The following is a 27,016-nucleotide window of genomic DNA, read 5'->3' as shown; positions in this document are numbered from 1 at the left end:
TTATGGTTGAAATTCACCTCAAATTCGAAATCAAACCCTCTTCAATGGCTGAAACAAGTCTACAACCTTAGCCCCTTGATTTCCTAGCTTGATTCCATCCTTTGAGCTAAAAAACTCCAAAGAAGAAAAGAGAGAAATGGATGTACGGGAAAGGAAGAAATGAAACTCTGTTTTTGTTCTGTTTCTACAGCCATCTAAAACTTCACATATATCCAAACCAAATGACCTAAATACCCCTAGGTCATTTAAGGCTTCTAAAAATAATTTCAAGGGTAAAATTGGTACTTTCCACATATCCCGTTAATCATAATTAACACTTCCCAATTCCCGCTAATCTCAATATTCTTAAACACCAATAATTCACATCCCGTTACCCTTTAATGCCCGGTAACACTCTAATCATTAAAACGCCCCGAGACTCACCCCGAGCCCTGAGCTTAAACCTGTTATGACCAAAACGATAATTAACATACCATGATCGTCTCATGCTAAATGGCTCGAACAAACCAACATCATAATGTGGTCTCAAAATATATCACCAACATGCATCCAAATAAACAATTTACCCTCAACGGGCCAAATTACCATCACACCCCTGTAATTAGAAATATGGACTCACATGCATGCATTTCACATCATATTATAATATAATCAACATATACATGCATTTTATCAATTAATAACATAATTAAGCAAGTATGGCCCTCCCGGCCTACTATTCACGCCGTTAAACACAGCGGAGAATTCGGGGCATTACAAATACAGCCAGTCAGGTAGTAATAACTAAACCTCTTGCCGCCTTACAGTCCAAGAACAAGTAGAAAATTATCATATTCCAAAGTCATACAATTATACAGGTAGATACATGTTTATAACATTTAGCACTTAGCATGTATCACATAATAATTCACAATCAACCATACTAATAAGTATGTTCCAGCAATCTCAGTACTAATTAGCACACATTTGCTGATAATATAGTATTCAGGGCATAGGTTTAACATGGTGTCTCATGCATACAGGTAAAGCATATATATACTATATTTAAGTAGTTATACATATAACTACATAAATAGTTACCAAACCATGAGTCGAGCTTGACTTCAGTGATGTGTGTACATGCCCAACCAGTCTACAGGAACCCTAACCTTGGCATGCTCTGATACCAAGTTGTAACGCCCTGGTTACCCCAGAACAGTTACGGTGAACGGTGAATCAGAAATTTGACTCGCTACCCGAGTCCTTTGGTTAAAAAACGTGCTTCTAAGTGTTATTAACAGGCTAAGGTGGAAAACCAATAAAAAGGAAAGGATATATTTTATTAAGTACATAAAATTTTTCATGGGCCCATAAAATCTTTTACAAGTTATTTACAACTCAAAATGGTCATTACTGTTTCAAATTTACAAACCCACCGACATAAGCGGCAAAAATAGGGTAAACCCCCTAGTTCCTCTGAGAACTCCTTGGCCATGGTGGTCAAGCAGTCGCATATGTACACATCACCACCTAAGCTCTCCACTCAAGGTTGGGTGAGCTTTTCTTTTCCTTTACCTGCACCACATAGCGCCCATGAGCCAAGGCCCAGTAAGAAAACACAATAATGCATATAGATATTAACAACTGGTTATTATTATAATCACACAGAGGTTATAGCTCTTAAACAGATGAGTGAATATCACTTGAGGCTCTGGTAAACCATAATGAGTGACTGACAAGCAAGCCACTAATTTAAACAAATGAGTGACTGCTGGGTAAGTCACACAAGCGCTTATAGTTTTCATCGAACTTGAGGTCGGTCCAGCATTAACGCTCTTCTGAGTCATTTAATGCAGATGTCGATTAGATCTAATCTTTATTGGCTTGTGTTGAATATGCTAAGGCCGTCCTGACTCATAAGTCAGCACTATGTGACAAGTGCCCAGTACCATTGCCGAACTTGACTAATAAGTCCCAGCTTCACAGTTCATACTGACAACTTTGCCAAATCTGACTAATTAGTCAGTACCATGCATAAGTGAGCAAGATTTGCTAAGAATTCAATAATCAATCCATGTCCACATTTACACAATCAACATGCCTCAAGAATAACCATGCATGTCACATATGGGGTGCAGTTTTCTTACCTCTGATTCGAGCGAGAATGAATAAAAGAAGGACCCTTGAGAATGATTTGACTTTTAGTCCTTTAGCGGTCACCTAGTCATAATCAAATATGGGACACCATCAATAAAATGAATAATAAAAGGTTCCCAGACCAAGACCTAGCCTCCGGGACATCGAATCATATTAAACTGGGTAGTAGGAACGATCCCGAGGCCTAAGGTTTGAGTTGCCATAATTAAAACACAATTTTGGCCAAAAATGCCCTTAAGCGCCGCGGCCCTACACCAAACAAAAACCAAACCTAACTCTGCCTGTGCCTAGCGTCGCGGCCCTAACTGCTCAGACAGCAAGCCTCCTCCTTCATCGAGCCTAGGCCGCGGCGCCCTAGAACAGAGTCACGGCCCTACCACGAGCCCAGCCAAAAACCTCATTTTCCTTCATCCCAAACTCTCCAAAAACATACCTAAACACTTCCAAATCATCAAATAAAAGTTCCTAAGCTTCCCAAATATCCAAAACCATCAAATCCCAAGGCTCAAACGAACCAAAAACTCAACGATTCACAAAAGACAATTCTAAGCTTAGAAACTCTAAAAACTCAAAACTTAAAACTTAAATTACCTTTGATTGGGTTGTTTCTCGTCAAATCCTTCGATCAAGATGCTTCTAATCTTTCCTAGGATCTCTATGCCTCGATCCTCGCTTGATTCCGACTCCTAGAACTCGAGATTTCTTCGAAAATGCCTCGAACGATAAAAATGAACTAACGGGAAAGAACGAGAGGTTTTCTAACATACGTTCTATCTGACAAGCTACTTCAAGCTTAAGTAACCTCAAATAAAACCTAGTGCTCGGGGTCCCGAAAACACCCCCCGGGGACATTATAGTCAAAACTTCCAGAATTTCCTCCTGATCTCAATAACTCTCAATTAATCATCAAATAACATTCTCATTACTCAATATCCCAATAAAAGACCTCGTTATGACAAAACCGCTAATTCTCAAAATAAGACAGTCTCATGCCGAATAGCTCGAATATATCTCCATAATAATGGGATCTCATCCACAAATCACAATATGCACCTAGAATACACAATATGCCCTCAACGGGCCAAATTACCAAAAATATCATACTAATCAAATGTGGACCCACATGCATGCATATAACATCATATTATAATATAATTCACATAAACATGCATATTATCATTTAATGGCATAATTAAACAGTTATGGCCCTCCCGGCCTACTAATCCATCCATTAAACCGCATTAAGGATTTCGCGGCATTACAATAAACGTGCGTGTTCAGACATCCCGCATCTGATTTGGGTCATGCGGCCCATTACTCATCCTTATCTGTTGATAAGACCTCACTTCACTGTAAGGTTTAGGAATTAATCATCAGTGTCACAGAGATGATGTGAAGGATAAAGAGATCACGGGATGACCCCATTGCCAACCCATATATCATCTTCCTATAAATACCAAGACCCTGGGTAGTGCATGGGGTTGGGATATTTTTAAGAAGCACTTTGTAAGAAATAGTGAAGAGATATCAATAATATCGACTGGTGGACTAGATGGATTTTAACCTTCGAACCACCTAAAAAAGGAGTGACCATCTTTCTATTGCTATTAGTTTCCCAAGTCTAGATTACAATTCTTTTCATATTACGGTTTACTGATTTGCACTAATCCATCCTACTTATTCGTATAATTATCTATTGGCGAAAAACCGCGTCAACACTTTCTGTTGCAGAGTATCACCAAGAAACTGAACCAATTTTCAATTTTCTTCACTGTCTTCCAAAGTATCCTTATCACCTATACTAGAGTGGACAATTCTCAACACATGAGAATGATACAAAGAGAAGAAGAATAGAAGAGAATTTATAGACTTAGAAGATGACTTTTGTTGTAGAGAGAGTCTAAAATCCTAAAGGATCAAAAATAGAAATTCAGATCATCTGTCAGATTTTCTGATTTCAACTCTCACTTAGCATTCCTTTTATAGGCTAAAATATGTCATTTATTTAATTAAAAAATCAATAAAATAATAGATAATATCAGCCATTAGGTCGAAATTATCATGGGCTTTAGACATGTGAAATTTCACATTTAATTATAAGCCCGCTGGATTTAAAATTCAAGGCCCGTATTATTTTCTATTGATTTATTAATTAAATAATTATTAAAATCTTTTATCAAATTAATTATTTATATTTTGAACCTTGATTTAAACTTATTTATTAATTTAGACATTAATTTCTCTTAATTAATAAATTTTCCCTAAAATCTCTTTTCTTCTCTAAATTATATAACTTTGTGAAACTATCCAAAATTGACCTGGTCAACTTTGATAATTAAATCAATTAATTGACTTTCTGGATGATTTTATCTAAGGTACAGTGGGGACCATGGACCTATGAAATCAAACTCCAATAAGTTATCATAAATTTACTAACTTATTAATTCCTTATGACTCCACTAAAGACTCACAATTGCACTCTTGAATTCATAAAACATTCTATAACCAATATAGATACGTTATTAGTTATCCATTGTTACAACCATAATTATTACTCAATCCTCTATAGACGGTCTACAATGAGATGGGACTAAAATATCGTTTTTCCCCTCATTCTATTTTATCTATAAAACACTTAGTTCCTTGTAAATGATATTTCAGTAAACTAATATTAATTACTGAAATGAGATCTCTATCATTTAGCACCTTCAACCAAACTAAAAGGAAACCATCATTTTACCTCTCCATCATAAGCTATAGATGTTCATATCTATGATTAACACTCCCACTCAATTGTACTACCAAGTTCCCAAGATGTAAGTATGAGCTAGTCCATAGGGTAAGCTGGTAATGAACAAGTCAAAGAACTCAAATAATACAATCACTTAGAATACTAACCACTCAGAATTGAGATTGAATTGACCTATGGTCAACTATATGATATGACTAGAATAGATAATAATGATATGTTTACTTAACCTATCTATTATCAATATCGCTCTAGTTTAATAAATACATATGATATTATCTACTTTGCTAATGTTCTTGGAAGAACATAACAATACAATCTGTAAGTAGATCTTATCATAGATTGGCAAGTCAATGTAAATCTTGTGCACTGACTAATCTAAGGACTAACTTATGTTTGAACATATAATCATATTTATACTCCACTGTGATTACGTCGCTATAAATACGATTAGCTATATGCTTAGGGTTTAATAGAAGTTTATATTAAACAAATAATCATGAAAATAAATTGTTTCAACAAAGTGATTGACCAAGCCAAACATTGATTTCTATTATTTTATTGATAATAAAATGAGATTACAAAGAAATTATACTTTAATTAGGGCATAAAACCGCAACATGACAAACATTGTAGCATCTGTCATTTTTCAAAGCAAAGGAAATTACATTTTGTTTCTAATAATAATCTTTTAGCACTTCCTTTCGATCGTATTCATTTAGATATATGGGGTCCATTTCACATTATCAGTATAGAAGGATATAAATACTTTCTGACAATTGTTGATGATTGTACTCGATACACATGGATTTACTTACTAAAGGCTAAGTCAGATGTTAGTACTATTATCCCTAATTTTTTCACTCTTGTTAACCCTCAATTTGCTTCCAATATAAAAATGGTTAGATCTGATAACACTAAAGGCACACAACAACAACACTCTTGTGTTGACACTCCTCAACAAAACTCAATAGTTGAAAGAAAACACCAACACATTCTTAATGTTGCACGTGTTTTTTCTTTTCAATCTGCTCTAACATTTTCTTATTGGAGTTATATAGTTCAAACATCTGTTTATCTCATTAACCGGGCTTCATCTAAGTTGTTGAAATATCAAACTTCTTTTTAGCTTTTACACAAAACGGCTCTTGCTTATGACCATCTAAGGACCTTTGGGTGTCTCGCATATGCATCCACCCTAATTGGTCATCGCCATAAATTTTCTCCAACTCAAAACAAAGCGTATTCATTGGTTATCCTGAAGGCATGAAAGTCTATACATTGCTTGACCTTCAGAAAAACAAAATATTTTATTCTCGTGATGTTCAATTCCACAAAAATAGGTTTCATTTTCATAGTACTAACCAATCTAACTTGACCGATTCCATGTTTCCCCCAACTACTTTACCTTATTGCAGGTATGAATTTGAAGAAGCTACCATCCCAACAACTCCCACCTTAAACAATGAAAATACCATAACTCGGGCTGGCAGACACACTTCTCGGCCTCCACACTTAGCTAACTATGTTTGCAATAATATTCATTCTTCTACAGTTCATTATAATACAAATTATTTATCTTATAACAAGTTATCTTCTCATTTCAAAGCTACCATACTTGTTGCAAACATTATTACTGAACCAACTAGCTACAAATCAGCCCAACTCTGCAGCTGGAACTACAAGATTTACAATGCAACAACACTTCAAAAATACCTCTCTTCCAATTGGTTTTAACACAATTGGCAGAAAATGGATATACAAGGTAAAATACACTCCTGCTTGTATAAGAGATCGATACAAGGCTCAATTAGTAGCTAAGGGCTACACTAAAAAAAAAAGGTGTTTACTACCTTGGCACTTATGCCCCAGTTGCGAAATTCAACACCTTCAAACTCATTCTAGCTCTGGAAGACATCCATAATTGAAGTCTACACCAAATGGATATCAACAACGCCTTTCTACATGGTGACCTTGATGAAGTTGTCTACATGAAAATCTCCCAAGGTTATGTACACAATGGACAACTTCCTCCAAATACGGTTTGCAAACTCAACAAAAGCTTGTATGGTCTTAAACATACTTCAAGAGAATGGTACTCCAAGATTAGCACCACCCTCATACAAAATGGCTTCACCCGGTCTCCATTCAACTGCTCTATTTTCATCAAAAATAAATCAGGTGTATTCCTTGCCCTATTAATGTATGTAGATGACATTCTCATTGCAACGAATAATCAATCAGCTCATGTTTCTTTCAAAATGGTTTTAGACAAAAAATTTAAACTCAAGGACTTAGCTCCTCTTCGTTTCATCATTGCTTTAGAAATTGGTAGGAATAAAAATGGAATTTTTGTTTCTCAACGTCCTTTCACTTTCCAAATATTGTTAGACACAGGTTATTTAGGTTCCAAGACTTCCTCCACTCCCACAGAACCCAACCTTAAATTAAACAAGGATATTGGTGACCTATTACCCGATGCCACTTCTTATAAAAGTCTCATTGGTAAGCATTTATATCTTACTATTACAAAGCCTGATATATGGTTTGTTGTCAACAGATTAAGCCAATTCCTCTCTGAATCACGACTTCCTCACCTTCATGTTGCTCAAAAGGTTCTTCAATACCTCAAAGAAACTTCAGGCCAAAGATTATTTTCTACTCTCTACACCAAAAAACTCTCAGTCAAGCCCTTCAACTCAAAGCATGTGCTGATGCTAATTGGGGCAGATGCATTGAAACTAGAAGGTCCATCTCTGGTTACTGTGTGTTTCTTGGAAACTCATTAGTTTCATGGAAATCTAAGAAACAAAGTACATTATCTCGTTCATCTGCCGAAGCTGATACCGTGCAATGGCCAATACCACTTGTGAGCTTACTTGGCAACTCGCCATCCTCAAAGACTTCGGCATACAACACGAAGGACCTGTCATTCTCCTCTTTAATAATAATGTAGCGATACACATTTCAGAGAACCTAGTTTTCCACGAGAGAACAAAACATGTTGACATCGATTATCACATAGTTTAGGAAAAGGTTAACCAAAGCATCATCAAAATGAACCATGTCATAAGCAAAGATAATCTAGCAGCTGCTTTTACAAAAAGCTTTATTTCCTTCTCTATTTACTTCCCTTATTTCCAAAAGGGAAATTTCAGTTTCTAGGCATCATATTGGGTACTAATTAAAATATATGCTAGACATATTAAGTATTTCAAAATAATGCTACTTTTTGGCTTCCCTCTTCTCTCGTCTCTCTTCTCTCTTCTCACTTCTTTCTTCCCCCCCCCCCCTCTCTTTCTCTCTCTCTTGGTTCACTCTCTCACCTCACGACACCACCAACACCACCAACACACTAAATAATGCTTTTTGAACAGATCTGGGCATGGTTTTTTAGTTTTTTTTGCGTTTGTTTTAGATCTAAAACTTTAAAATCTGCAGGAAATCAACCTTGCTCGATGGAAGCTCAATGGGGAATTCAAAATCAAGATTTTCATAAAAAAAAAAAGACTTTGCTCGATGGTGGTTCGATGATGGTTCGATGGTGGTTTGATGGTGTTCAATGGACTTGATGCGATTCTTGTAAGAGACAAAATTTTCCACTCGGGTATCCGTTTGGGGTGATTTTTCTTTTATTTTGGATATTTTTCAAGTTTTACAATTTTGACATGCTCATATGCACATTTGTGTAGAGTAACATTTGCAAAAAATACAAAAAGCCAAACATACCTCATGTTTAAGATATGTTTTTGTATGTTTTCAAGTTTTAAGCTTCACAAATGTGAATGTGAGCATGTCAAACGTGTAAATCTTGAAAAAATACCCAAAATAAAAAAAACCACCTCAAACGGACACCCGAGTGAAAAAATATGTCTCTTACAAGAACCACATCGAGTTCATCGAGATGACATCGAGCACCATCGAACCACCATTGAGCAAAGTCATTTTTTTTCATGAAAATCTTGATTTCGAAGGCCCCATTGAGCTAGCATTGAACTACCATCGATTTTCTGCAGATTTCAAAATTTTAGATCTGAAAAAAATTGCAAAAAAAAAAAAATTAAAAAATGATGCCCAAATCTGTTTGAAATGCAATATTTAGTGTGGTGATGGTGTTGGTGGTGCTGCGAGGTGAGAGAGAGTGAACCGAGAGAGAGAGAGAGATAAGTGGGAAGAGAGAAGTGAGAAGATGAGAGTATTTTTGGTTGAGTGCCAAAAAGAAGCATTATTTTGAAATCTTTAATATGTCTAGCATATATTTTAATTAACATCCAATATTAAGAATAGAATGTGAAATTACCCAATATTAAGAATATTATGTAAAATTTCCGTACCAAATGAGTGTTAAAAAGCTGTATACTACATTTTGAGGGGCTATTAGAATACTATTCCCTTCCGTTAAGTTTCCGTTAGTTTAGTCAGACTTGTTGACTAGGTTAGTTAGAGGGCTAACCACTTTATGTATCCCTTGGTCTATAAGACCATTTGAATGTGTTTGAATAGAATTCTCTCTTTCCTAATTAATTCTCTCTCTTTCCTAATAATTAATGGTCCAAAATGAGATAGATCATCACGTAAAAAATTACTTGTTTCTTTATTAACTTGAGAATGAGTACTTCACCAACTTCTTTCTGAAATTCCTCACTACATCAAATACCTATAGAATATACCCCTAAACCATCACTTGTCTCCCTTAACTTGTCAGTATCAAGATATGAAATCTAAGCCATTTTTTGTATCTATTATAACACAGTTCCTGGTACGCGTATGTATGTAAATATATATATCGACGTACACAAACAAAAATTGTTATTTTATTATTGAATTATATGTAATTTGACTCTTTATATTATATACTTATAATTAAATATACATAATTTTCTTTTATATATTATACACAGTAAAAAGTTGAGTATTTTTTATATTTGATATTTTACTGTCTTTATAATCAATTCTCTTTAATGTGCTATTTACATTTTGTGATATATATATGAAATTTTTTTTTATAGGGGCTTCACTTTAAGCTCCATCGGTAGGGCTTTCAGTGTTTCTCGACACGTGAACAGTTTTCGGCACGACTTTTTTTTTATAACCGTATATATTGTAGCTATTTAGAGCTTCCTGCAAATTTTCAGAAAATTCCGAATAGTTTACAGTACCGAAAATTAGGTTCAAACATGTTGTTTTCCACGCGCATAAAAAAAATTAGTCACGCGTGCAACAACATGTTTGAACCTAGTTTTCGGTACTATAACCTATTCGGAATTTTCTGAAAATTTGTAGGATGCTCTAAATAGCTGCAATATACACGGTCATAAAAAAAATCGCACCGAAAACTGTTCACGAGTTATAAACACTGAGAGCCGTACCGGTAGGGCTTAAAGTGAAGCCCCTATAGGATAATTCCCTTATATATATAGGACAAGTATTCTATAGGGGCTTGACTTTAAGCCCTACCGGTAGGGATCTGAGTGTTTCTCGACCCGTGAACATTTTTCGGCGCAACTTTTTGTGTAGCTATTTAGAGCATCCTGCAAATTTTCAGAAAATTTCGAATAGTTTACAGTACCGAAAACTAGGTTCAAACATGTTGTTTTCCACGCGCATAAAAAAAATTAGTCATGCGTGCAACAACATGTTTGAACCTAGTTTTCGGTACTGTAAACTATTCAGAATTTTCTGAAAATTTGCAGGATGCTCTAAATAGCTACAATATACACGGTCATAAAAAAATCACGTCGAAAACTGTTCACGGGTTGTAAACACTGAGAGCCCTACCGGTAGGGCTTAAAGTGAAACCCCTATGGGAGAATTCCCCTATATATATATACACTAGTCATTGGTTTGTGCCTAGCAACCCATTAACAATGTTATTATTCCTCTAGCATTTTTCTCATTAACAGAAGACTTAAAATGATTCAGAAAGGAATGAGTAAAAAATATATTTTTGTTTTGAATTCTTGTACGTGAAGAAAATACATAATAATATAAACAAATAGTTCATAATTAATAATTTGTTTTTCTTAGGCTTGAAAATTAAATTGACTCTGTTACTTATTGAATTTAAGACTTTTTTAATTACTATTAGGGATATTTGCAGTAATAATGCCTACCGTTAATGTTTTGGTGCAGCCGTTGGTTTCTGAGTCGTTAGGGTTATACCAAGGTACACGTGGCATAAGTCGATTGGGTTAAATTATTAAATTTGAAAAAAATATTAACAAAACCTAATTTTTTTTTTTAATATCTTAATAACATTTCTATAACTAATCTAAAACAAAAACAATTAATATTATGAGATTAATAACATCTAACCTAAAAAAATGATCTGCAACCCTCGCAACCACAAAACGATCCCCAGAAAAGACGATCGAGCACCCACACCTGGAGAAGGCGACCTCACTTCAACACTTTCCCCCCGACCTCACCCCGATGCTCTCCCCCCGACGGTATAACACTTCAACCCATTGGAAGAGAACTTGTAATTCCTTTTAATTGGGGGTTATGGCTTCTATTGCAGTAGGTTAATGGAGATTGAAAAAAATTGTCATTGTCGACCACCAATGCTAGTGGTAGAAAGAACGACTTGGACAAACAAAAATCCTAGGCGAAGATTTAGAACATGCGACAAGTGTCAGGTAAGGTTGTTCTCCATTTGTTTTTGTAATCTGATTAATTGAATAAATCATTATGGGTATTGATTAGAAACTTTGTATCTTTGGGTCAACTCAGATTCATGATGGGTGTAATTTCTTTGAATGGATAGACCCTCCCATGTGCCAACGAGCAAAGGTGCTCACCCCTAGACTACTAAGAAAAATTGGTGACCTTGAAACTGAAATCACATCCCTAAATACGACAACTGAAAGTGGTAGTCATCAACATGCAGTGGTTTTGAGACATAATCTCACAACCTTCAAAATGTTGGAAGAGAATGATGTGAAAGTTGTGCTGAAAGCAGGGGTAGAGTATATGATGGAGGTCGAATGCAGTGTTACTCCTTTTGAATACTTTGTATTTTGCTGTAATTCTATTTGTTGTGATTATTTGGGGTACAAAATCAAAGTAGAAGTTGTTGGTATTATTAGTTTTTTTTGGGTAATCTTCGCTTGCAGTATTGGCAATGACAAAGCTATTGCAGCCTAGACATTAATTTGTAATGAATTTTGTTGTAAAATGAAGCCCCGAATCAATGTAATCTATCTTGATCTATTTTGATGGTCAACTTGATTGCTCAAAATTAAGTATTCAAATTCAGCAAGCTTTTTGAATTCAATATTCTAGTTTAATCATTTTGTGAAATAGATATGATCAACAACTAGTTACATTCATTACCATAACATGACTTCCACAAAAATATAGGCCTAAAGAGCCAAATGTATCTGATCTATACATGACCAATATCTTGCCCAGCATGACCCTGTCATGACTCAAAAAACAGATATGATCAACAAGTCTATATGATATGTGCAAAAGGTAATTTGTACATGACTCTAAAATGGTCAACATAATACATTCATGACTCAAATAACAGCCATCAACCACAACATCCAAATACCAACTTTGCATAACACATAACAGACACCAAAATACAAGATTCGACCACTAGTTCTAAATAAAATTAAAAGATGAAACTCCTTCCAGTCAGACAGTATCGGGTTGAGCATTCTTTGCGCCACTAGTTCCTCCTTTAGCATGTTGTTTCAGCCTTCTTGCCTTCTTGTTAAGTGTGGCTTTAGTTGGTTTCTGCAGTGGTGGACAACGTCGCTTTTTGACCACACGATTCTAAATTAGGTTGAACAAACAAATATTTAGCTCCAAATTCACAAAACAATGATAAAACAACTAATCCTAAATCATTCTTGAGTCAATGATAAAACTTATCTAGGAAGACAAGAAAGCATAAAGTTTATACCTCAACCACCTTAGCAGATTTGCATGTTTCTCTCCCATGCCCTATTTTAAGACAATTGTTGCATGTTTTAACTTGTCCAGTTCTTCGAGCTTTCTTTGAACCAGGTGGAGGTTCATCTGTCTCCCTTCTCCTAGCTTTCTTAGGTCTTCCAAGCAGCTTCGTCTCAGGTGGTGGATCAATTGGGTTGAGTCCTGTCTGAGGCCACATATCTGGACTAGGCATAGGATGCACACTCTGTTCATATGCTTTTTGCAACGATTTTTTTTATAGAATTCGTGGACATAATCAAAGAGATTACCTCCCATAAACTAGATAGTAGCTAGTGCATGGCCACAAGGAAGCTCAGATAGTTGAAACCTCCTACATGTAGAAGGTATGAATTCCAAATCGACAACCAAGGCACTATCATTGTTGCATTGAACCTGAAACTCAAACTTGTCAGACCTAGTAACCAGACAATGCTTTGCAACCTCTTTTTGCTTCTCAATTATCTTCAAAATTCTCTTCCCCACAGGTTGAGTCATCTTCTCCAACTCAACTTTTTTGTTATAAAATCGAGACATCAACCAAAATCTAATTTTCTCTAGTAAAGCTATTATTGGCTTGTCACGAGCATCAAGTATAGTTGCATTGAAACTCTCACACAAATTATTCACCAAAATGTCACATTTCAGGTACTCGGAAATATGTGACTTGCTCCATTCTGTGGGGTTCTTCTCTGCCATCCAATTGTAAGCACCATCCAAGACATCCTTGACTTCTTGCATTGCTCGAGCAATCAACTTGTGTTGTAGTATTAGCTGCTACCCACAAAAGTTGCATAAGTAAAAGCCCATGATATTCCTTTTTAAAGTTAGCATGAAGATGTCTAACACAATACCTCCTCACACCCACTAAAGATGGCTCCAACTGCATCTTTTAATCCTTTTTGACGATCACTCATCATTGTCACCTTCGTAGGACCCAAATTCCCGAGATCATCCTTCAAGAGCTCCAAGAACCAAGTCTGAACCTCAGTGTTTTCCTTTTCAGCAACACAATAGGCAATGGGAAACATGGAGTTATTACCGTCAATGCCTATTGCAGCCAATAAAATTCCCCTGCTATATCCTTTCAAAAAGCAGCCATAAGACCAATTAGAGGTCTACAACCCCCCAACTAGACATCGCTACATGCCTTAAGATAAATATAAATACGCTGAGATGTCCTTCTCCCATTAACCAAATCAGTTTTCAACTTCACAATACAGCCAGGATTGGTAGCCAACAACCTTTTACAATAATCATCAAGAATAGCGTATTGTTCCTTGACAAACACTTCCAACATCTTCCTTGATTTTGTCTTGGATTTGTAAAAAGTCCAGCTAGATACACGTGAGCACTTGGTCTTTGCAGTGATCTCCCTAAATGCAGTATATTCCATACTCAGATTTAGCCTAAATTGCTCCAAAAAGTGCTTTGCAAGCCAAGTTGAGGTCAACTTTTTTATTGTCCAAAACAATGCCACAACTATGCTTGACAACAAGTGTTTTGACCCTCATTGTCTTGCCATCTGTCTTATTAACTATTGAAGCAAAAAACATCCATTCACAGTTTGCACCCCTACACTTAACTCTAACTCTATTTGAATAATTGGCAATAATACATATTCTCGATCACCTTCAATAAAGTACTCCCTTATTGCATTCCTTAAAATTGTAACAGTGGCAAATTCCATGCCAAGAACGAAATGGAAGTTTTGCATTTTGATTTTCGGGTTGAATTCTTTGAATTTTTTACCAGCATCAAACTCATCATCCGACTTTAATTCATGTAACTCCTCCTAAGAACATATACCATCCGAGTCTCCATCACCAACATTCTGAGTACAAAAATCTGAAACTGATCGCCACCACCTTCTGGGTCAGACTGTGTACCCATCTCTCTCTCAGCTTCAACATCTTGCTCAAATTCTTCCTCCTCCAATATGAAATCTTCATCATTCTCTCTTCTACTACAGCCAGTTTTCTTTCCTTTCCCTTTTCTATCACGCTGAACTTTGTCTTGGCCCTCCTTAGCTGTATTTTCCCTCACCTTAGCTTGCTTTCTTTTCCCATTTCTGTCATCCTGAACCGGTTCTTCGTTCTCCTCAACTGTATCTTCCCTCACATCACTAATATCATCCTTTGAATCTGAAAGCATAACCACCTCTTGTATTTGGTTCTCCATATCACTTTCATAATCCATGTAGTCAAACTCTTCTTCATATTGTTCAGCACCTTGAAATTCCTCTGAATATTATTCAACATCAAACTCTTCCTGTTCCCCATCCATGGATGCATCAAAAGGGATACAACCAACATCTGCAGAGACATCACAATCATCTGGTAGTTCCTCTATAATACATCTTTTCAGAGGAGGTAAAGTGGTAGCAGGGACATGTTTAACAAATTCTGAAACTTCCTTCCAATCTAATGGTCGGACTGTTTCTAATAAAAAAAAGATATATGTCAATCTTTGTAGCCCAATTCCTCTCAATATCATCCACAATTCTTTGGATCTCCTTTCCCCTACCACCATGAAGCCCATATTAAGCACCTTTCCTATTGGTTTGTAACGAAAACCCACTGGAAGTTTATGTCCTAAGTCCAAGGCCATTCCATCCAATTCCCTCATAGTGAAGTAATTAGTATCCACCCAATCAACATAATCAACTTTACCTCCTTCATATCTTCTATTACCGAATGGAGTAAACTAGCTTCCCCCATGGTGTATTGCAATAGTGAAGATTTTAGTATGGCCATTTGTTAAATAAAGACAACTCTGGTTTAGAATACTGCCCTAGTGAACAAAAATAAAAATTGCTATGTCAACATTTCACACACACAAACCAAAACACAATATAATTCACACACTTGAAGAGCAACACAGTCCACCACACGATTGAACTATGGACCACAACAACAAAGGTTCTCTCAATAAACGAAGCATATATTTCAATGGACCCCACTCTGCCAACTGTATCCACATGCTTCCCAACAACAATTTGACCTTAGTTTAATAATACCACCTACTATAAATCAACAAAACTCTCACCCCCCAAAAAATTTAAAACTAATACCCTTCCCTGCCCAAATTTCTCTATATAGAGCACCCTTATCATTCTCCCCAATGAATTGTAAGAACACTTTGAGAAGAAATGAAACCCAATCAATAGGTTCTGTACAAAAGAAAAGAACTCACCGTAGGCGGGTGGTTGTTCCTCCAGTTGTCGAATGGTAGGCATTGTGGAGGCGAAGTCATTATCATCTCTTGCGTGCTCCTATCGCGAAATGGATAGCTTCTTTGAATATTTTATCTCAAGCTCCTCCTCTGAAATTTCTGGGCAAAGAATTTTTAGGGATTCATTCGATTGGGTTATATTTTGGATTTGGTTTTAGATATTTTTGTTTTAGATTAGTTTTAGAAATGTTATTAAGATATTAAAAAAAACCAGTTTTTGTTAATGGTTAATTACTTAAAAATACATATATTTATATTTTTTAAATTTAATAATTTAACCCAATCGAGTTGTGCCACATGTATCCTGGTATACCCCTAATAGCTGCACCAAAACATTAACGGTAGGCATTATTGCCGCCAAATTTTTTACATAAGCATTTAAGTGCAACAAACTTAACTTCATGGCATTATTGCCGCAAATATCCCTTATTATTACTATGTATTTTGCCACTCCTCTGATTCTCTGACAATTTTTCTTTGTTTGATAAATTGATATTTCGTAAGAAGATAACTTGGCTGTAAACTAATATTTTTCTAAATATTTAATTAAACTATTTACAACTTCACAAATAGTTTATTAATTTGGAAGAAATAAAAGACCTCATTCTCCCATTAAAAAATAATAATGACTACCTTGCAAATCAATAAATTATAGATAAATAGTTATTCTTAAAAACTTCAATCAGGTGTAAAGAAAACTTAAACGATGAGATTCAATACAAAAGAAAACTAACACACTTATTACATTAAGTAGTTTGTTTTTAAAAAAAAAAAAAAAACTGGTTATATACATTGGAAAAACTTCATAATAATAAATTGGAAAGGAAACACCACGTAAAATATCAAAAGAAAACTAACACGCTTATCATACCAATCTAGTTTGTAAAGAATATATTTCAAATTAATTTAGATATATGTCACATAACAACATATAACACAATATCTTCTAACAAAATATATTGTTCATATCACTCGCATCAACTTGTTTTAAAATATATTTTTTTCTTTTTTATGACATAATTGTACTTCACAATGATAACTATAATATTTGAAAGAAATTTGTATCACAAAATTAATTTTAAAATAAATTTATCTTCTAATTAATATTCCAAATATATTTTAGTCATTTCATTTGCTTACAATAATCATATTTTAAATCTATTACACTGTTATTTCATGTATTTTAAAATAGTATAATAATATTTGACTATTTCATTTGTTGCATTAACTCCTCTAATTGCGTCATTTTTTTTTAGTGAAATGTATTTTTGAATCTTAGATAAATAAATTTTTATATATAATAGAAGTATAATATTATGATTTTAATAAAATAGAAAAAAAAAATTAATTATATTTGGACTAACATATATAAATATATAAAAGTTCTAACACGTTTGATCTTTTATTATTAGAAGCATAAAGATATTTTTTTAATGAAGAAACTATTGTTATAGGGATGAAATCTAACTATTTTTTTTTTAAATGATGATGATATATATATTTACAATAATTAAGATACTAATATATACCACTAACTAAAAAACATGAGAAACTAAGATCATATAAAAGAGATGATACTTCTTAAAAAAAAATTCAAAAACTTTAACTCAAAAAATTATTATTATTATTATTATTATCCATGTTTTCCACTCGTGACATGTGGCATGACTGACTGGGTTCGTGGACCCTCTTAAGAGGTCTGGGCCCATTCTGAACCTAATGAACGGGGAAGGAGGAAACCCCGGATAGCCCAAGCACCTCGAGCCCAACAACATTCGATGGGCGCGAGCATAACGAAGTAACTGGGACTAAGATATAGGCCCAACTTATCTTCCTAGCCCCGACCAATCTACATCCTCCGGAATGCTAATTAAGGTAGCAAACTAACTGGTCAATGGAGACAGACCTTATCAAGAATCCAGGGGAGATCCTTAGTGTTACGATTTCCACCTTGGAAAATGAACCCGAGTCCTGGTGAACGAACCAGGACTCCGATAAATGAACTGGGACATTAGTAAATGAACCTGGACTAGAAGTCCAAATAGGGCAAGCCTAGTTTTCCCCGATGCTGATCTGTCCCCACAAAATCCGGCAGTTGGTCTCCTCGAATAACCTATAGAAGAGGGTATGCCCAGAACGTACACTGTTCCTAGGAAATAGTACTGCCACTACTCTGACAAATCATGTCCCCAGGATTCCCTTAGAAGCCCACGCGGACCAGTCCGTCCTAACGTATGATGGGCAGCTGTAAGACTTGGCCACGCCTAAGCCGACCCAATGAGCCCAGATTAACAACATCCTATTATATTACATTCTTTGTATTATGGCTCCATTAGCGAGAAAATTGTAATTACATCCCTATTGGGCCCGAATTAGTTCGACCCAATGTGCTTGACTGCCTATAAATACATTCTTTGTATTATGGCTCCATTAGCGAGAAAACATGTGCTAGACGAGACTCATGTGTTGAGTAATGAGGATCTGGATTTGGAGGATGAGTTATCCTATGGGGAACAGCCAGTCCAGATATGAGACGGAAAGAACAAGGTTTTGAGGAACAAAGCTATACCTTGGGTTAAAGTATTATACAGAAACAGTAAGGTCGAGGGAGCGACCTGGAAATTGGAATCAGATATGCGGTATTGATATCTCGGGCTACTCAAGTAAAATTTCGAGAATAAAATTTCGTAATGGAGGGGTTAGTGTAACGTCCCAACTTTCCTAATAAGACTTAGGGCCTTGATTATGAGGCAGAATGGCAAATTATAGAATTATGTGATTATATGATATTTATGTGTATCATTATGTGATTATGTGAGTTATATTATAATATGACTTGATATGCATGTGTTACGTGTATTAAATATGCATGCGGGTCCATTTATGGTTAAAAGGGAAATTTTTGTAATTTGGCCTGTTATGGGTATATTTGGCATATATGTGGTATGTGTGTGGTACTACATTACTATGTGAATATGTTTGGGTTACTCGGCACGAGACGATCCTAGGTAGTAAGCTAATGGGAAAGTCACAACAAGATCCATACTTGACTCAGAGTGAGTCAAGGGGTATATTGGGTTTAGTACATTACCGGGATTGAACAGGTAATGGGAAATAATTTGGTAATTATTTGAGGATATTGGAAGTAACGAGAATTATTAGACTTTAATTAGGATTAACGGGGTATGTGGCAAATGAAAAAACTGCCCTAGAGGGGCTTTGAGAGAAAGATTTGGCCCTAAGGGCATTTTAGTCATTTGAGGCGAAAATCTAGGGACTTAGTCACCTTTCCCCTCTACTGAAGTAATCACAAAATAGAGCAGCTTTCTTATCTCTCTCTCTCTCTCTCTCTCTTGGTTATTCTCTTCCTTTCTCTTTAAGGTTGGTGTTTGATTTTTGAGAAAGAACTAAGAGAATTCAAGCTTGAAATTGGTGTGCTTGAAGTTCTGGAGGCTAGAATGTTTGAATTCACAACTGAGGTAGGCTTCAAACTCTATTCTTGATTAAGTTCTGTTTTAGTTTTTCTCTTCTTCAGCTTTGAGGCTCAAGGTCTTGGATTTGAGTTTTGGTAGTGGTTTTACTTGAAGTTAAGCTCGGGTTTTGAGGGTGTTAATGTGTTGTTAATGTTTTGGGGTTTGAATTATGGTTTAGGGTTTTGATTGGGATGATTTTGGTAAGGTTTTGGCAGAGGAAAAACATGGATTTCTGGGTTCGCGGGGTCATGTCGCGACCTTGTTCTTGGGTGCCGCGACCTGTGTGAACACAGGGACTGAGGCGGCACTGACTGGAGAGCATGTTGCGGCCCTTAGGGGCATGTCGCGACCCGTGTCCTAAAATTCAGACAGGGGAGCTTCTGTATGGGGACCATGCCGCGACCCTTAAGGGAAAGTCATGGCATGCTTGGGTAGCTTTATCCAATAGTGGGTTTTAGTCGTGGGAACTTAAACCTAAGGGATCGGGATCGATCCTACTACCCGGTTTGGTAGGATTCGATGTCCTAGAGGCTAGGACTCGGTCCAGAAGTCTTTATTTATTCATTTTTTACGGGATTCTATTTTATGGTTGTGACTAGGTTATCGCTAGGGGTTTGGAAACAAGATCGTGCTCTAGGGTCGTTTATTGGTAACCTGTACTTGGACCAAAGGTAAGAAAACTGCACCCAGTATGTGATGCATGTGATGTATGTGATTAAGGCATGGCATGAATGTTGAATATGGAATTGATCAGAGCTTGAGTCTCTGTAAATGTGCATGATTATTCTTGCGATTGTTGATTAAGCATGCTGAGTGCCTTATATCTGGATATTTTACATATGATATATGCCTGTTTGCATTACCTTAGTGAGGAAGCACTGACTTATTAGTCAAGGGCGGCAATAGCGCTGAGCGCTGGTCGTACAGAAATGACTTAGTAGTCAAGAGCAGCAATAGCGCATCGAGCGCTGGTCGATATGATTAGATCTAATCAATAAAGCATTATACGCTTGTCTGACCCTATGGTCAAAGAATACTAAAGCGCTTGGCTAGTTTATGGCTAGTTACTCATAGCTAGGGCTAAAAGGCCTAGAGTGACTAGATGGTCACATGGCTAGAGCACAGGACCCTAGGATGACTCCACAATTATCTATCCAAGGTATAGGACCCCAGGTTGACCCCATGGTCATCTATTCCTGGCATAGGATCCCAGGTTGACCCCATGGTCTTCTATTCAAGGAACAGGACCTCAAGTTGACCCCATGGTCATCTATCCAGGGCACAGGACCCTAGGTTGACCCCATGGTCATCTATCCAAGGCATAGGACCTTAGGTTGACCCCATGGTCATCTATCCAGGGCACAAGACCCCAAGTTGACTCCATGGTCATCTATTCAGGGCAAAGGACCCCAGGTTGACCCCATGGTCATCTAATTAGAGCTACAAGCCCCAAAATGATCCCGTAACCATTTATTTGTACTTCCATGCATACATGAATAGGGTTATTACTACTAGGCATGCTTATTATGATTTGGTGACATGTTATTAACTGCTTATGAGCATGTTAGGGTTTTCTTGCTGAGCCTCGGCTCACGGGTTCTATGTGGTGCAGGTAAATGTAAGATAAAGTTGGAAAATCCTTGAGTTGAAGAGCTTAGGTGACGATAAGTACATATGCGGCTGCTCGACCACCACGACCGAGGGTTTAAAGAGGAACTAGGGTCAAACCGTATTTTGCCACTTAGGTCGACAGGTTGTAACTCTTTTATTGTAATTAACCTTTCAAATGTATTTTGGGATCCCATGTATACAATAAATGTTTTAGTGAAAAGTTTGTATCTTTGACCAAATTTTTTTAACCCTAAATCGTTAATCACATTTAGTTACACAATTATGGCCAAATGACTCGTTTAGTGAGTTTAGCACTATTTAAAATACACAGCGTAGCGGTCCCTGGGTAGTAGGGCGTTACAAAACCCAACTCCTAAAAATTGGTCCAGACCTAACGTGGTCCCGGATAATCAAATTTATAACGCCCTGGATAACCACGACCATTACACCATGTATTTTAAAATAGTACAGGAGTTGTTAATCAAGTCATTTGAACGTAAATGTGATCCTAAAGTCAACTAATAGGTTAGGGTTAAAGGATTTTGGTCAAAACAGTTAATTATCATTAAAACAAATATTTGATACATGGGATCCCAAAAACAGGGTATAAGTGGTAAATACAACTCCCAAAAGTTGATACAACAAAAGCCTGTCTAATGGAAAAATACAATTTAGAGCTCTATTCCTGTAGCTTCCCCCTCGGCCGTGGCAGTCGAGCAGCTGGCGATGTACACTTCGCCCCCAGAGCTCTCCAATTTCCCTTTGCCTTTACATGCACCACGTAGCACCCGTGAGCCTAGGCCTACTCATAATTAACAATGGATAATTATCAATGTCTAATCCAAATAAATGTTTTGGAAACAAATACCAGCCTCCGGAACCTCAAATCCTACTAAATTGTGTAGTAGAACTATTCCCAAGCGCTTAGGTTTGAATCCCTGAACCTCCCCGAGCCTAAAAACCTTGGTTGTCCTTTATTTCCCATTTAGGGCTACGACTTAACCATAAGGGTCACGACCTGTCCTTTAAACAGAGGCCCAGCCCTCCTTGCTGGAGGACATGGGCCACGACTTGCACCCCCCTGGGTCGCGGTGCACCTAGCGAATCAGAGGCACCCCAGCCACTTCAAGCATGTGGGCCGCAACACCTGAAAAACAAGGATACGACCTGAGGCCCCAAACCCCGAAATTCCACCCTTCTTCCCAGCCTTTCCCTCGAGTCCAAGCCTTAAAATTCTACCCAAACCTTCAGCAAAGTCAGAATTGAACCCAGAATTCTTATCCATATAACCTAAACATCATATCTAATCTTATAAGCAATTCTTACTCACCCTAACTCCCAAAATCAGCCTTAAAAATCATTCTCATGTAGGCTCTATGCTCATCAACAGAATTCAATAATCAAAGGTTAGGCTTTTACCTGAATTGATAGCTTGAATCCCCCAGCTAGACTCTGTCCACTTCTAGCCATAACTCCTTAGCTTCTTCTTAGTGCAAACTCAACTAAATTCCTAGCTTGTTTCCTTAGTTTCTCCTTCAAAATTCTGAGGTTTCCCCTTAGTTCTAGAGAGAGGAAAATAAACGTGTTTGTGGGAGAGTGAGTGATATCAAATGTGTTCCACTACCTTCTGGTATTTCCCTAAGGGTTCTGAGTATATCCCTTGCTTAAACAAAGACCAAATTTCCCTTAAACTTTCCCCAGCCCTCTAATTGTCTTTATGGGTAAACTGGTCATTCCGCCCCCGTTTACCGCTAATCCTAGAGTCATCCTACCAAATGCCAATTAATCCTGTCATGGCCAACTAATTACCAAATACTTATCCATTACTCAATAAACCCCAAAATATATTCTAACTTCCTAAAATACCCCTAGGCTCACTCTGAGCCGCGTATTAAACCTTGATGTGTCTATTTCGCTAATCCACTCAATAGGATCGTCTCAAGCCGTGTACTGCAATATATGTATATATCCACATAACAATGTGGTCTTAACCGTTAATCACATATAATCACGTTTATGCCCTAACAGGCCAAAATTAAAGATATGCCCTTATAAACAATAAAGGGCCCACATGCATATCTATTGCTCATAAACATGCATATAGTATAATGACATCATCACATGAGTCATGCATGCCACGTAGTCATGCATTAAAATCACATAATCTCATACATAGCCAATTATGCCCTCTCGCCACGCTAGTCAGAGCACTAGACCCTATAAGCATTCTTGGGTCGTTACAACTATCCCCGCCTGCTGATAATTTTTTCCACAAAATTACTTGAATAAATTGGGATACTGATCCCATATAGATCACTCAAGCACCCATGTCGCTTCCTCGACCTTGTTTTTCCTCCATAATACTTTGACTAGAGGAATCGTCTTGTTCCTCAAAAATTTATCTTTTCTGTCTAAGATCTGAACTGGTCACTCCTCATACGATAAATCTGTCTGCAACTCTATATTCTCATATCTCAACACATGAGTCGTATATGAGACGTACTTTCGAAGCATAGAGATGTGGAAGACGTTGTGAACTCCTGATAACGATGGTGGCAGAGCCAATCTATGGGCTACCTGCCCGATCCTCTCCAGGATTGCAAAAGGTCCTATGAATCTAGGGCTCAACTTGCACTTTTTCCCAAGACTCCTCACCTCTCGTAATGGTGAAACTTGCAGAAACACATGGTCCCTTACTTAGAACTCTAGGTCCCTACGCTTAGGATCAGCATAGCTTTTCTATTTGCTCTGCGAAGCGAGCATTCGATCTCGGATCTTCCCAATAGCTTTGTTAGTCTTCTGAACCATTTCCGATCCCAAATACTTACTCTCACCCATCTCATCCCAGTTTATGGGTGATCTACATCTCCTTCCATACAACATCTCATATGGAGCTACTTCAATCGTTGATTGATAACTGTTGTTGTACGAAAACTCAATCAACAGAAGATGCTTACTCAAAGACCCCTCAAAGTCTAGCACACACGCTCTAAGCATTTCCTCCAATACGTGAATTATGCTCTCAGACTGCCCATCTGTCTGAGGATGAAAGGTTGTACTAAACTTCAACTGAGTCCCCATAGCCTTCTGCAAACCACCCCAAAACTTGGAAGTAAATATGGGATCCCAGTCCGATACTATAGATTTAGGAACCCCATGGAGACGTACAATCTCCCTCACATACAACTCCGCGTACTGATCCACAGTATAGGTCGACTTTATTGGTAGAAAGTGAGCTGACTTGGTGTATCTGTCTATTATCACCCACACCAACTCATGTAGTCCCACTATCTTGGGTAAACCTCCCACAAATTCCATGGTAATGTCTTCCCACTTCCACTCGGGAATACCTAAAGGCTGTAACAACCTCGCTGGTCACTGATGCTCAGCCTTCACCTGCTGACAGGTTAAACACTTGGCCACGTACTCAACTACACCCTTCTTCATCCCAGGCCACCAGTATAAAGTTCGTTGATCCTGATACATCTTCATGGTGCCTGGATGGAGTAAGTATGGTGTAATATGGGATTCATCAAGTATCTCTCATGCAATACCCATTTCCATCGAAACATAGATCCGATCCTTGTATCATAGTAAACCAGTCTCTAAAATAGAATAATCCCTAAGCACACTAGCTAGGACATTCCCTCTAACCTCGTGGAACTGTGCATCATTCATTTGACCCTCTCTTATCCTCTCCAGGAGGGTAAACTGTAAAGTAATATTGGCCAACCGGCCCACAACCAGCTCTATCCTCACCCTAGTCATCTCTTCTGCCAATTCCTTAGATATTTGCTTCGAACTAAATAGTAGTCCTGGGCCCCTCTGGCTCAGCGCATCTAAAACTACATTAGCTTTCCCTGGGTGGTAAAGGATGCAATAGTCATAGTCTTTCACCGATTCTAGCCAACGTCTCTGTCTCATGTTCAAGTCCTTCTGGGTGAAGAAATACTTTAAACTCTTATGGTCGGTGTATATCTCGCACTTATCTCCATACAAGTAATGTTGCCAAACTTTCAGTGCGAATACCACTGCTACTAGTTCCAAATCATGGGTAGGATATCGCTGCTCATAATCCTTCAACTGTCGCGACGCATAGGCGATAACCTTCTCGTTCTGCATCAACACGCATCCCAAATCCAACCTTGATGCAACACAGTACACTATAAACTTCCCTCCCTCTCAAGGAAGACTCAACACAGGAGTAGTAATCAGTCGTCACTTCAGTTCCTAGAAGCTATTCTCACACTTGTCTAACCAGGTGAACTTTATATTCTTACGTGTCAATTATGTCATTGGTGCAGCAATCTTCAAAAACCCTTCCATCAACCGGCTGTAATAACTTGCTAATCCAAGGAAGCTTCTAACCTCCGAGGCATTCCTTGGCCTCGGCCAATCCCTAATTGCCTCAACCTTGGTCGAATCTACCTTAATCCCATCTCCACTAACGATATTTCCAAGGAATGTCACTTCCGGTAGCCAGAATTCACACTTCTTAAACTTAACATACAACCGATGCACTCTCAATCTTTATAATACCTATCAAAGATGTTGTTCGTGCTCTGTCTCTGAACTGGAGTAAACTAAGATGTCGTCGATGAAGACAATCACAAACTGATCTAAGAAGTCCTTGAATACCTTGTTCATTAGATCCATAAATGTTGCTGGGGCATTGGTCAAACAAAACGACATGACCAGGAACTCATAATGCCCATACCTTGTTCAAAAGGCCATCTTTAGAATATCCTCGTCCTTGATCCTTAGCTGGTGATCACCAGATCGAAGATTAATCTTCGAGAATATTGTCTTTCCCTACAGCTGATCGAACATGTCATCAATTCTTAGTAAATGGTAATTGTTCTTGATGGTCAACTTGTTCAACTCCTTGTAGTCTATAAACATTCTTAGAGTCCCATCCTTATTCTTCACAACTAAAACTAGAGCACCCCATGGCGAGAAGTTGGGTTTGATAAACCCCAAATCGAGAAGCTCTTGTAACTGTATCTTTAACTCTGTCGAATCCATTCTATATGGTGCCCTCAACACTGGTTCTGTACCCGGCGCCAACTCAATAATGAACTGAATCTCCCTGTGCGGTGGCAATCCCGGTAAATCCTCAGGGAAAACGTCTATGAACTCGCATACCAATCTAGTCTCTCCTGGCCCCACTGGCATAACTCTAGTGGTATCCACAACACTTACTAGAAAACCTATACAACCTCCTTGTAATAGGTCCCTAGCCCTCAATGCTGATATCATGGGAACGTGGGGTCCATGCACAACACCTACGAAAACAAATCGGTCCTCACCCTCAGGCTCAAAGGTCACTATCTTCTTCTTGCAATCTATAGTAGCCCCATATCTGACTAACCAATCCATTCCTAAAATCATATCAAAATCATCCACACTCAACTTAATCAAATCTACTAATAGTTCGCTACTATCCACCATCACTGGTAATGCTCTAATCCATTTCCTAGAAACTACCAGCTCCCCTATAGGTAGAATAATTCCAAGCCCCGTAGTATAATACTGACTAGGTCTACACAATCTATCAATTACCTTACTAGAAACAAACAAATGTGTAGCATCAGAGTCAATAAATACAGTATATGAGGAGCCAGCACTAGAAAGCTGAGCTGTCACTACCGAGGGACTAGCCTCAGCCTCTGCCTATGTGAAGGTGAACACTCGAGCTGTAGTCAAGCTGCCCACCTTCCCTAGTTCATCTTTCTTTGATGTTGGGCATTCCTTCTTGAGGTGTCCAACCACCCCGCACAAGTAACAAGCTTTTGCCAGACATTCGCCCAGATGGCGTTTCCTGCATCTTGTGCACTCTGGATAACTTCTCCATGTCTCACCGCCTCCCTGG

The sequence above is a fragment of the Humulus lupulus genome, chromosome 6 (genome assembly GCF_963169125.1).
Source record: "Humulus lupulus chromosome 6, drHumLupu1.1, whole genome shotgun sequence".
Classification (NCBI taxonomy): Eukaryota; Viridiplantae; Streptophyta; class Magnoliopsida; order Rosales; family Cannabaceae; genus Humulus; species Humulus lupulus.
Note: the sequence above shows the minus strand (reverse complement) of the source record.